The 13,483-nt window shown below is 40.4% G+C and overlaps 1 pseudogene; it reads right to left on the reverse strand.

Moving 5' to 3' along the window:
- Window positions 1–3,302: 3,302 nt before the first annotated feature.
- Window positions 3,303–4,987, reverse strand: LOC101562285 (annotated as a pseudogene).
- Between the last annotated feature and the right edge of the window lie 8,496 nt (window positions 4,988–13,483).

Here is a 13,483-nt window from a genome sequence, read left to right on the forward strand (position 1 = left end):
TATAGGGTGTAAACTCAGCAAAATATTCTAAAAGAGTTCAGTAGTCCATAATAATATTGGGTCTTCCGCTTGACTGGCAATGTCAGAAACTGTTGACCTGAGTCCCCTACAGCTCAACATAACAGCATGGCTTTACTTCTTATATTTCGTTTTTATACTTTTCTGCTGGATGGTTAAGACCAAGGTGAATGAAAGCAAGAGACAGGAAGCGGTAGGGCATTTCAAATGACCCGATTTGTCTGCCTGCTGCTTCCATGGAGATTGGAAATACTGAAATAATGGTAGTATGGTAACAATGACATACAGCATATTATTTTAACATATAGTACCAATGCACAATAAACACATGCTTTCCCACTTAGTTCAACAATAAAGGAAGCCACAGTGCCATAGACATGGAACAGATAAAGCCTACTTTTCCCGTTTTGACATGGACAATGAGCACTGGTAATATACATACTTGCCACGTGAAATGCTGCTGTGACTCACTGAGCAGCAGAAGAAACTGAGGAGAGGTCCACAGATGGTCTCTGCTGCAACTCTTCAATGCTACAATGCTGCCATGAACAATATGTAAAAATACCAGTATGGCTGAGCTGCAGTAAGACTTCATTTATAATACTAAACCTCGATTTAATTTTCTCATAACAAAATATTATTACTTTGACTTTTCCACCCACTTAGAAATGTAAAATAGTACTCTTAGCTTACAGACCATCCTGAAATAGAGGACTGGATGGACCCAATGGGTCATCATTTGCCAACTGTGATCTAGACTCTTGTACTTCTCGCTACTTCAGCATGTCAGGGCGTTGAGTCTTCATGCAGTTTCTCTCATCAATTAAGGTACATGTGTCTCACTTAGGCATTCAGAGCTCTGGACAGTTTTGGCTCCCAGGTCTGGTGGAAATAGGTCACCACATCAGCCAAAGACCAGAATATCCAGGTGAGCAGGCATTACCAGCACTGGCCAACTCCTAATTTAAGCAAAGATCAAACTGGTGATTCAGATGGGTATTTGTGGAGGATCACTACTGCAACCTTTAAATGCGTGAGAGTGACACAAAATACTGTAGGGCATTCCATTACTTTCAAGTGACTACCTTTGCTAGGGAACTAGGAGCCAAGGTGCCTTGTAGGGGCTCTGACTTTCCCAATATAAAGATATATTCCATAAGGGATCAAGGCATTTTTGAGCATTCTTCCAATTCTAAGTCATCCACAGTCCTCTGACTTAGGCTAGGACTCTTTGTCACCCAGCCTCTTGACATCTTCACCCTAATAAGGAGGCTGACATTATTGTAAGTTACTTGGGATTCATGCCAGCTTATTCATGGCTTTAAACATGTTTGAGTATGTACTTTTCATAGTGTAGAATTACTCTATAAAAGTAGATCTTTTTGAGAAAGGATTGTTAACAGATACTAGAGCTACTTATTATGGTGCTGCTAGAAGTGGAAGGGGGCACAGCCCTTCCAGTCAGTGTATTCTAATTGTGAAAACTATCTCTGGCCTAAAAACTAGACAAGTGAGCATGCTTTTTCAGTTGTGGTGCCAACTCACTCAAACAACACATTTCTTACATGCCCATATATTCCTCTTAGGATAATATGGTTTACTAGTCTGTGCTGTAGATTGTTGAGGTTAAAACCCTCTGATTATCATTCTGACTTTGTTATCTATTAGGAGAGTTGCATCTATCAGTCTTCCTGTAGCAGGAGGTCTTATTGTGGTACTTAACACACTCAAATGATTCCATCAAACTTAGCTTCCTGCTAGTCTGGGATACTTCTGACCCTATCACATCTATTCACATTGAACAGCCTCATTTTTTTCATGTTGTCTCCTACTTTTAATCCTAGCCTCAGCACTGAGCTTTTTTTTTTTTAAATTTTTATTTATTTATGTGTGTGTGTGTGTGTGTGTGGCCAGCTCAGCCCACCAGGGGGCGGGGCTGCCTGGCATGTGGTGCTGGGGGATCGAATCATGGTCCCTGTGCTTTGTTAACCTTGTTCTAAGTAGGTACTTTAGACCACTGAGCCATCTCACCAGCCCCAGCACTGATCTTTTAAAGACTCCTGTATCTCTTTTGTGAATGCATCCTTTATAACACTAGTAAGGATAGCATCCTCTCGATCTTCTTGTGAAATATCACAATATAGCAGCTTTCTTGTGTTGCACCATAAGTCAACTACAACATGTCCATTTCTCTAAATCTTTTGATCCTTTCTTCTGCAAAGAAATTTCTAATTTGACTGATCTTATCAGATCCAAAAGCTACAACTCTTGCTGCATAGTCTTGCTTTATCTTGGTCTTAATCATCCAGCAGAAAAGTATAAAAACAAAGTACAAGAAGTAAAGCCATGTTGTTATGTTGAGCTGTAGGGGACTTAGGTCAACAATTTCTGACACTGCCAGTCAAGTGGAAGACCCAATACTATTATGGATTAATGGACTCTTTTAGAATATTTTTGCTGAGTTAACACACCTATAATATTCAAATGATGGAACCAAACAAAAAAGGGGATCTATAAATGAATGTCCATTTTGTATCTGTGTATTCAAAATGGTAGGATAGATAGATAGTTACATTCTCTTAATGAATAGAGGGATTTGTTGTAATAGTGTCTGTAAATAGGATATCATGTCTACATCTGGTACATCAAATAGCCACTAGGAAGACAGTATGCAATGTGTTAGATATTGAAACTGTCCTACCAATTTGATTTGAAACTGTCTCATTGCTATTTGTCTGTCAATAAAATTACAGAAAAAAAGAAATTTCTAGCATCCCCACCTCATTTACCATAGACATAATCATTATTCCTCAAGCTTTCAGGAGATACTCCAGCAGTTTATTAGGAATGGCTCCAGATGTCCTGGATGGGACAAACTAGGGAAAGAGAAATCAAAGAAGGAGGCAAATGAAAGAGTATGCGACATACCAAATCCCTCTATTCATTAACCCACTGTTAAGTTCTCTACCCAAAAATCAGTTCTGAACTGAAAGGAGACAACTTGAAATGTATTACACAGTTTGAAGCTTGTAACTAGAAAGTATGATAACTTGAAAAAGACAACTTTATTTTTATTTTTTTTAGATTTTTTATTTTAATGACAGTAAGAGAAATGAACTTTTATTATCAATTGAATTGTATGGAAAAATCAAACAAAATAAATTAGACCCCTGTTAAAACAGAAGGTCAGCTAAGTGTCCAAACATAAGGATATAATGGACACAGGTAAGTATCAATTCCACAGTCTTCAAGAAGTTGAAGTCTTTCAAATGCACTTTCGCTATGAACTGGTCCAGATATCAACAGCACATGCGAATGCCGCCTAACAAGGGTGGTAATCAGGGACACATTTCCTTGGTGCTGCTGTGATGATGTTATCCACACGCAGAATCACCTCTGCTGCCTCAGCTGCACTCAGCAGAACCTGCTGCTTCACTTGGAAGCTTTCTGTTATGCCCAGCACTGCCATGTCGCCAATGGTACCTTCATTCATATCTAGTCCAGCAGTTACTCTGCCTTCACTGTGAGCAGCTCGGAGCTGGGCCACCAGATCTACACTGTCATACCCTGCATTGTCAGCTATGACGGTGGGCAACATTCTCAGGGCTTTAGCGAAGGACTCCATTGCAACAGCTTCTTTTCCTGGTGTTCTGCTGGCACGCTGTGCAGAACATGCAGAAAAGGAAAAAATGAAGGAGAAAGTTGAACATATACTTATGCATGAAGCATCTCAGAACACCCTCCTCCATAAACTGTTCTTGGATCCTTTACAGTCTGGGTAAGAACACAAAGAGCATCATGCAATGATCTTTCTGCTTCATCTAGAATTTGTTGAGTGGTGCCATGCAGAACAATGGTACAAGCCTCACCCAGGGCAACCCCAGAAAAGTGAATCAGCTTGTCTTCTCCAATCATAACTTCTTCAATAAGTCTGCAACTCCCAAGCTTCACCAGTTCCAGATGATCAAAAGTAGAGGCAATTTCACCATCTGTGACAAGAGCTAGGCATTCCATACCTGCAAAATCTGCATGCTCAATTGCCATGACACCAACAGCACCAAAGAGCTGTTCAGAGTAATTATAAATTAACTGCCCATTAATAAAGCAATTTATTCCATGCGTAAGTATATGTTCAACTTTCTCCTTCATTTTTTCCTTTTCTGCATGTTCTATCTCTGCAACCTTTGCTGTAGAATCCACTCTTACCCAGGAACCAAATATCTTTATTTTGTCTGTATCCATCCCAGTATTTGCAATAAGAATTTTGGCATTTTCAATTCGCTTTGGTTGATTCACTCCAATTTTTTTATTTAACAGAAAGCCTTCATCTAAATAGGAATCTGTTAGACTCCCTCCCAGCTTCTTGATGACATGTATCGCCTCCAGATTACCAGAACCTTTCAGCCTGAGAACAGCTTCTACAGCTAACTTGGTAAAGTGGTCTTTGTGATGAGTAAGAAGCTTTGATGATAAGGTTGTTCCTGTAATATTCATCAAGTCCTGATGGAACTTAGCTTCATCAGAACCATGATCTACTGCAGAACTCAAGAGAGCCTCTCTCGCAGCCTTCATGGCTTCTCTCCAACCGGTAATGATGGTCTGTGGATGAAGCTTTTTTGCAATTAGACTCGGCTTCCCTTAATAATTCTGCTGCTAGAACAGTAACAGAGGTAGTGTCATCTCCAACTTCATCATCTTGAACTCCTGACATTTCAACTAGAACTTTAGCAGCTGGATTGTCAATCCCAATGTTTTTTAGAATAGTGGCCCCATCATTGGTTACCATCAGAGAAGCATCTCGTCCACTGCTTAAGAGAATTTTGTCCATGCCCTTGGGTCCCAAATTGTTCTTTACCAAGTCTCCAATGGCGACGGCACCAATAAATGAAAACAAATGAGCTGTCTCTGCCCTCTCTTCATCTGCTCCAGCCTTGAAGATGTTAACAGGCGCAAGGGAAAGGGATGCCATGGTACTGAAGAATTTGGCACAGAAGCCAGCCCCTCGTAGCTCACACCCGGTGGAAAGACAACTTTAAATACCCAAACATGAAAAGGAAGTGATTGGAAAGCCATTGTATCTGCCAACCACATACCCTAAGGATAGGACAAATGTAGGCAATGGTTTTGTTTTGAGGCAACAGTAAAACAGGCTGTTCCCTTACATAGACTGACAATCACATATCTGTGTCAGTTCAAATAACTAATTGCCCAAGAGTTGCTGTACATAGTGCTTCTGCCTATTTCTTTGACTTGGTTTTTTTTCCATTCAGGCAATGTGTTAGAATAGGTCACTGTTAAACACAAAACCACAAGAAATTCTGTCTTTATAAATACTGGGAACAAAATATGCTAATTCTGCATGCCATTATGTATGAACTGGACTGGATGCTGGAAAATAATAACAAAAGAGACACATAGAAGTTTGACTTACGTGCTATGGACCTCAAGGAAGGAAAACAGTCTGGTGTGTATGGACTGATGGGGTTTGCTGGCCAAATTTTTCATGAGGTAGAACTTGACACACTGAGTTTGATTTCAACAGACCTAAGGTAGTCATTCTAAATAGAGGGAGCAATAGCAAATGTGATGTGATGATAGGTTTGAGAAATACAATTTAGATGAGACAAAGACCCCCACGTAGGGAAATAATGGAAGGCAAAACATGAAAACCATCAGCTTTGACCTGCAACTGAAGAGTCTGGAACAGGGTGGCGGGATTCTAACTTCACTTGTAGGCGTCTGCTGTGGGTGGGCTGACAGAGTGCCCTTCTGAAAGCCATCTGCTGGGACCTACTTCGCACTTCCAGGTGAAGCTAGCAAAAGTGGTCTCTGGAAATGGTTAGGCAATGAGGGTTCTGCTCCCAGAAACAGATTAATTTGTTCTCAAAAAACATCAGTGAGTCTATCTGTTCTTCCACGTTTCCCACTAGGTCTGGATGTTAGCAACAAGAGAACATCACCAGACAGATCTGGCTACACTATGATCTTCAGAACTGGGAGAACTAAATTCCTATTGCTTATTTAAAAAAAAAAACAACAAACAATAATAGTCTAAGGCATTTTGTCCTAGCAGCATTAATTAATCAAGAAAGTATAAGATGAATTGGTTGAAAATTTAATAGTCCCTTAGTATTTCTCAAATAATTTCTTCAAGTTTGTGTTTGTAAACTCAAGATGCTATAAGTGGGAATGACTCCACGGAGGAACCAGGAGGCAGACTGGCTGACCCCAATGGCTGGGGCTGGTAATATCATAATACAATACTTTTCTGGACAGAGGCGATCTAGCACACAGGGAGAGCCTTAAGGTCTGACTCTACCAGTCAGCAACAGGAGGTAGAAGCAGGCCTGTTACTAGAGTGCTACTGCTGGATTTGGCAGCCTCCTATAAATTTAGGTCTGCCCACTACTCCGTCCCTGTAATCCCAGTTTGGGTACAGGAAGTGAACAATATACCTGTGTCAGTTCCTGCATGTGACAGGCACTGTAGTCCAGTATCAAAACACTGTTAACAAGCACAGATGAGGAAAGAAATTATAGATTTTTTTTTTTATTTAACAAGGAATGTCTATCAATACTAAGTTCCCTTTCAGTTCTTTTCCTATGAAGGGACTCACTCTGCCCCATAAACTACTTCTTGACTATCACCTTCCTGATAAATAATGAATGCATTAGATCCTCCCACTAATTTATTTCCACATTCTTTGTGCAGATGATCTTCATATGAGACGGTTTCATCCTGTCTGACCCTTCTTGACTATCTCTTGGGGTCCCATTCTAGACATCTGAGACTTACTGCTGTCCCTCCTCAAACAGCACTCAGATCTGCAACTGTGGACGAGTAATGAAGGAGAAATAGAATTCCTGTGCCTTGGCCTACATACTACAATTCTCATTTTCCTAGGTAAAGATTTATTTAGGGCTGCATTTTGTTTTGTTTAGTTTGGTTCAGTTTATCAACCACAGCATGATACTGACTCATTTAGCTTCTAGCCAAAGCAAATTCCTAAGCAGTTTTTCCCCTTGTAATTTCTTAGTAGACCTGAGTAAATAACTTGTCATACACATTAAGTTCCATCTTGTCAGCTTCATTTTCTCCACTCTAGTCTTCAGCACATTAACTATCCCAACCTATTATTATTCTCATAACTCCTTTAAGTTAGATCTGTTTTCCAAGGATTTCCTTTATTGAACACATAGCTAAAATGTTTAAATATGACAGAGGCTTTTTAAAAAAAATCTTTTATTTGATATAGGGTCTTGCTATGCAGTTCGAACTCATAATGATCCTCCTGTCTTAGCCTCCCCAGCACTGGGATTACAGCCATGTGCCTCCATACTTGGTTTCCGTGGCTAGCTTGGTGAGCCTGGGGTTGCAGGGCTGGCATGGCATGCAGTATCAGAGATCGAACGCAGGTCCTTGTGTTTACAAGGCAGGTGCTTAGACCTCCAAGCTATCTCCCCAGCCCCTAAACCATTTGATTATATGAGTGAATATATTCACCTTTTTTGCATAAACTAACTTAAATTGGTTTTCCATCATGGCATTCAAATGAGCTCTCATCGGTGCATAATTACATCAAAGAGTAAAGGTCCGCATTCCTCTTGATCTTCTTGGGAGAAATGAGATAGGCCTAGAGCTGCATATCCACATCTTCCTCAGAAAAACAGCCTGTGCGTGATAGAAGGGGAGAAAGGGGCCGCACATCCTCTGATGACACTTGGGTTCTTGAATCAAATGAACCAGAGGCCAGCCTCCAATAGAGAGGCAATAGATCACACATTTTGTTTAAGCTGGTTTCTAATAAATCTCTATCATTGTAACTAATGTTGTCCTGCTCATTTTGTAAAGTTCAAGTATATTGATATTTTATTGGTATTTGTCTTAATATATATAATAAAATAATTTCCCCAAAATAAATGAATAAATAAGACAGAGGTAATGCAAAGGCCTGGGATGTGCCACAAGATGCCTTCTAACTGGCTAAAAGACACTCATTAATCAGCGTGGGTATGACCATTCAACTGTGTATGAATTCACCTAATTGAGCTAAAATACAGCTCACATTATTTGATGTTTTCTAATGAGGGATCTTGCCAAATGCTTTGTGTAATTATGCTGCATCCACTCCATCTTTCAGTCTAGAAACTTTCATCAAAAGTAAAAATAAAGCTCATGGAAACTGGCTTACTCATGGAGGGTATTATACTTACCACCATCTGAGGTACAAGGCCTCAGGTGCATTCAAATTGCCCCCTTTTCAGACACAGCATAGCACTACGTTTCAGGGTGTGGAACCTGAGCTTGGATCTTTGCTCTTCCACCTATTGACTATGTCAGTGTGATCAGACTGCCTTTCAACCTGGGTGTCAGGTCTTCTACTAGTAATTTAAATTCACGTCTTAGGACTGGCGCGAGGACTGAGACTATTTGCAAAGCATTTAGAAGCATTTCTGACACCTTGGTAAGCAATATATGATTCTAAATGTTGGAAGATGTTGGGGCTGCAGATAAAAACGCAGGACCTATTATCCTATAAATAGTATATGTCTTAGCTTAGGTTCCCTGGCATCTGGCCTTGATATGAATTGCAGTAGAAATGGTTTATTTGGGAGGAGAGTTGAATACATACTGGTACAGTATTTGGGACTGAGCCAGGGAATAATACCGCATGAAGAATTGACCCCTGTGGATGGCTGAAGGTTAGTTCCACTCTAGGACTCTGGGAGAGAATCTTCAATAAGTCCCAAAGTTATCTTAACTAAGGCAACAGAAAACTAGAATTACCTATGAAGCTTCCATCCATCTTTGCCAAAGACTGTTCCAAGGACGTGATCTCCCGGATTCTCTCCAAGAGTTGAGTGTTCCCGGACAAATAAAAGAATCCAAAGCAAAGAATCAAAAGTATCCTCAGTACGTGAGGTAATTAGTCTTGGTGGAACATGAGTGAGGTACCCAAGCATGGAACAACACTCTATTACCTTAACAGTGAAATTAGAAAAGAAGATGACCAATCACCAACATTCTGCATTATTTCAATATTAAGAAATCAAAAAGATGAAAAGAACCCAGCAAAAAAGACTTAAGAGAAGTCAGTGAAACAGGCAGAGCAGAGGACTGAAATCCAGCTTAAGAAGGTACCTGAAGCAGAAGGAAGAGCTCAATCATGCTCATATGTCAAATGCTACAAGAAGATGACGTAGGGTGAACACTGAAGATGGACTACAGGATTTAGCAGGCAGAAGGCCCCTGGTGATCTTGAGAAGATTTAGGACATGGAATAAGTTTGAAACTGAAGAGAAATTGGAGGGAGCCTGTAACTCAAATAGTTTTGTTGTCAAGGAACACAATGGTGGGTAAAGAGACTTTGTGGGTTAAAAGAGAACTTTTGTGTATTTACATATTTAAAATAAAAATGCTGCAGCAGTGTTGTATATTGATAGGATTGAACCCAGTACAAGAGAATACTCATGGGGCTGGGGAGATGGCTCAGTAGGATAAGTGCTTGACTGGCAAATGCAAGGATCTGAGTTCAATCCCCGGTTCCGCCAAAAAAAAAGAGAGAGAGAGAGAGAGAGAGAGAGAGAGAGACAGACAGAGACAGAGATAGAGATAGACAGAGAGAGAGAGAGAGAGAGAGAGAGAGAGAGAATACTCATGATGCAGGGGAGTGGGAATACTGTACACAACTTGAAGGGGTGTTCTTTGGAGCCTAGATTATATGACAGAGAAAAGGGAAAAGATATGGTCACAGATCCAGACAGGTGGTGGAGTGTGTCTGTTCTCTGTTATAAGCTTTATAGATGGGGCCAGGGAGATGGTTCAGTAGACTAAGCAGTTGCCTGACAATTGCAAGGGCTTGAGTTCGAGCCTCAGTTCCGCTGAAAACAAAACAAAACACCAAGAAAACATAAGCTTGACAGAAATAAGGAAGTCTGCTGATATTTGATGGATAGAAAAAAGAAGGTGGGGGAAGACTGAGGAAGTAGACGATATGAAATAACCACTCAGGACAGGAAATTTAAGAGGTGAGTAAATAAAAATGACCAGGAAAATCATAGATTGATTTGAGGTTGGAGGTCCTAAGTTAAAGGGAAGAGCAGTCAGCATGCTTGTGTCTTTGCTTTTTAGCTAAATTCAGTAATGGAGTAAAGGTGAATTTGATTTAACTGTTTTTTTGCTATGCTTTACTTAAACTGCCAACATATAATCTACTACAAGAAGACATTATATAGTAACTTGCTAAGAAATGTTTTTTTTTAGAAATGTGCTGATAATCCTAAATTGCAAGTCTTGAGAACATAAGTAAAGAGAACTAAAAGAAATGTGAGGATGTGAAGTAAAAGCTTCTATACACTCTACTCAAACCATTTTGAAAGTGTTTCTCTGCAAAAACTGATCTGGGATTTGTAGGAAGCAATACCAGTACGTTAATCCACTTAGCCCCCCCAAAATGTCGTAGGCTAGCTTTCTTCCCTGACTCTCCATACTTTGGTGGATCCCATGGCTGCTGATTAGCTAATAAGCAGAACCCAATACAACATGTAACTACAAAAATTGTAAGTAATCTGTTCCAAACAAAAAGAGTGTGTGGAGTCACTCCACCCTTTTCTAAAAATGTTCTAATCTGGACGTTTGGCAGATGGAACTTATGTTCTTTAATGAGCATCTGTTAAAGATTTTAGTAAGACAATTCCTGGAGACCTTAAGCTGAATAATCAGAACCTGCATCCTACCCTTGGCCAATGGGAGTTGAGGTGATGTCTTTCAGCCCTAGCATCTAGTTTCTGGACAAGATCAAGCAGGACATTTACAAATATTCAGAAAGCATCACGGGCATGGGATGTAGGCAACGAAGTGGGACAGAGTGGCCTGAGTATTGTTCTCCTCCCAAATCTGCCCAAGTTCTAATGCTCAAGACCCAAGGATGCAAATTTATTTGGAAAGGAGGTCTTTGCAAATGTAAAGGGAAGGGATGATCTTGGAGTAAGGTGACCCTAAGAGACTGGTGGCTTTACAAGAAGAGACTTGAGACACACAGAGACACACGAAAAGGTGACTTCAAGATGAAGGTAGAGAGTGGAATACTGCATATGTAAGTGCCAAGAATTTCCAGCACTGTCCTGAAGCTGGGACAGTTGCCAAAGAGATTCTTCTTCCTCACATGGTCCAGAAGGAAGCAACACCACTGTCATCTTGATCCCAGACCTCTGGCTTAATAACTAGGAAAAAATAAATTTCTGTTGTCCTAAGTCACAGACTTCATGGTAATTTGTTATGGTTGTTCTAGGAAACAGGGAGTGAATTCATATTTCAGTAAATAAAAAGTAAATGCTGGTGGGAAAAGACAATGACTCATTCTTAGGGCTGGGAAAGGACATTGGGACCATCTACAATTCCTGACACTGGGACATTTCCCTTCTGTTTTTCCGGAAGAATATGTCTCCTTCTCCAGAAACCACACATCCTGACTCTCTGGACAGGCTGAGATTAATTTTATGTCACTGTCCCATTTCCATGAATGTGTTTACAAATATTTTGTTTTATATCTATGGCTTAGTCAGCCTGATCCTGCAGTCCTGAATTCTGGGTTGTAGCAGGGCTGGGCCGAGAGGTCTGTTCTGGACGAGGACACCCTCCCAGATACCTGTACTGCATGTCCCCGGATTCCTGACCTATCCAGAATGAAAGCGCTAACAGCCAACACTGGACCTTTGGTACTTTTATTCAGTGGGTGATTTAGTATTTTCTATTCTCTGCCATAAGTGTTCTCACTCTAGGGGCTTTCCCTGCTTATCCTGCAAGACTCGCCCAAATGCTCTTTGTTCTGTTCTCCAAAACCACAAAATTAATCACAGCTTCCATTACAACTCTCCCCTTTCTGTCTTACTTGAAATGTTTCAGCGGCATCATAATTTATTCATGTCTGGTCACCAGCACTTAAATCTAGAACCTAATTCAATCAATACTTTTTATATAAATTAATTCAACAATCTTTTAGGAAATCTACAATAACAACATTCGAAGTTTTTCTAAAGAATACAACTGCCACTATGATTTAACTTTGTGTATTGGAGATTTCAAATCATTACAACTTGACAAAAGACCAAAGTGACATAGAAATTATGAGGCCCACATGAATAAAGGGTTGAGCCTAGAATATCCAGTACTTTCTTGTTTGCCCTGATGGCTAGGGAGACTTTCTTTCCAGCAGATGAGATAGGCAATGCTATCCCTAGGATCATAAGTTCCTTGCAAACTCTGAGGCTACTTTTTCCTACTTGGGATTAGAAGTCAGAATTGCCAAAGAAGCCCACTAAGTAATTAAACTTCTCTTGCCTTTGAACAAACATCAGCAGACCCTTGACTAGCTTTTCTACGCTTATCCACTATGTAGATTACTGTCAAAAATACTCATTCCTTCCCTCTATCATTCTACAAGGGGTGTATCCTTCTCCTAATCTTTTGTATGTTTGTAGTTGGCCATATGACTTGCCCTGGTGTATGACAAAAATAAGAGATCTGAAGTGAAACACACTTGAGCGGTTGGACCTTTCTTTTTATCCATCTTTCAATTCCTTGAGAAGAATATGACTCCCAGTGGTCAGCAGCATAAGGTAGGTGACAAGGTACAGAGCTGCCTTGGTAGTGTGCAGCTCAGGGAGATTAAGTGATTGTTACTATAAGGTACTGAGTTCTATCTAGGTGGTTTGTGACATAGAATTTTTGTGGCAATAGTTAAGTGACACAAAATTCTTATTTTCTCAAGTTCTGTTTCAATTCCAATAGTATTTTTTACTTTAAAAGATGAAAATACTGTATTTTCTTGTGGTGTCTAGTTCCAGTGGCATAGCGTACCTCAGACAAATGCATTTTTCAACTCCTGATACCATGTTTCCTTGTGAGTACTTAAGAGGGCAGAGCAAAGTGTGATGGATTTGCATGTGTAAGTATCTGATGGAGTCCAGAGGAATTTGATTCTGACTCTTCCATCTATCACTGAATCAAAGACTCCTGAGAGCTTGAAGATAGGAAGTGACAGTAGCCAGGGGCTTAGTGAGAACTAATATACTCAACTTTATCTTGTAGATTTTTTTTTTCACTAAAAAAAAAAAATTTAGAGGCATGGGTGGGTGACAGAATCCAGCAAGGGATGCTGAGGTTCCATAGGGAGGAATTGGGGCCCCCAGGACTGGACAAAACAGAGAATGTGCTATGATCAGAACTTGGTGAGGGGATCCCGTGGAGCAGGCGCTTCTGGTCATTCATGCGCCGGGCTGCTGGATCTTGCTCGTAGTATTTTACGCGCAACCGGTGGAAAGGCCGTCCGCACCGCTAGGATGAAGCTCGTAAGATTTTTGATGAAACTAAGTCATGAAACTGTCACCATTGAATTGAAGAATGGAACACAGGTCCATGGAACAATCACAGGTGTAGACGTCAGCATGAATACACATCTAAAAGC

This window comes from Octodon degus, unplaced genomic scaffold (assembly GCF_000260255.1).
Source record: "Octodon degus isolate 3935 unplaced genomic scaffold, OctDeg1.0 scaffold00032, whole genome shotgun sequence".
In the NCBI taxonomy this organism is placed as follows: Eukaryota; Metazoa; Chordata; class Mammalia; order Rodentia; family Octodontidae; genus Octodon; species Octodon degus.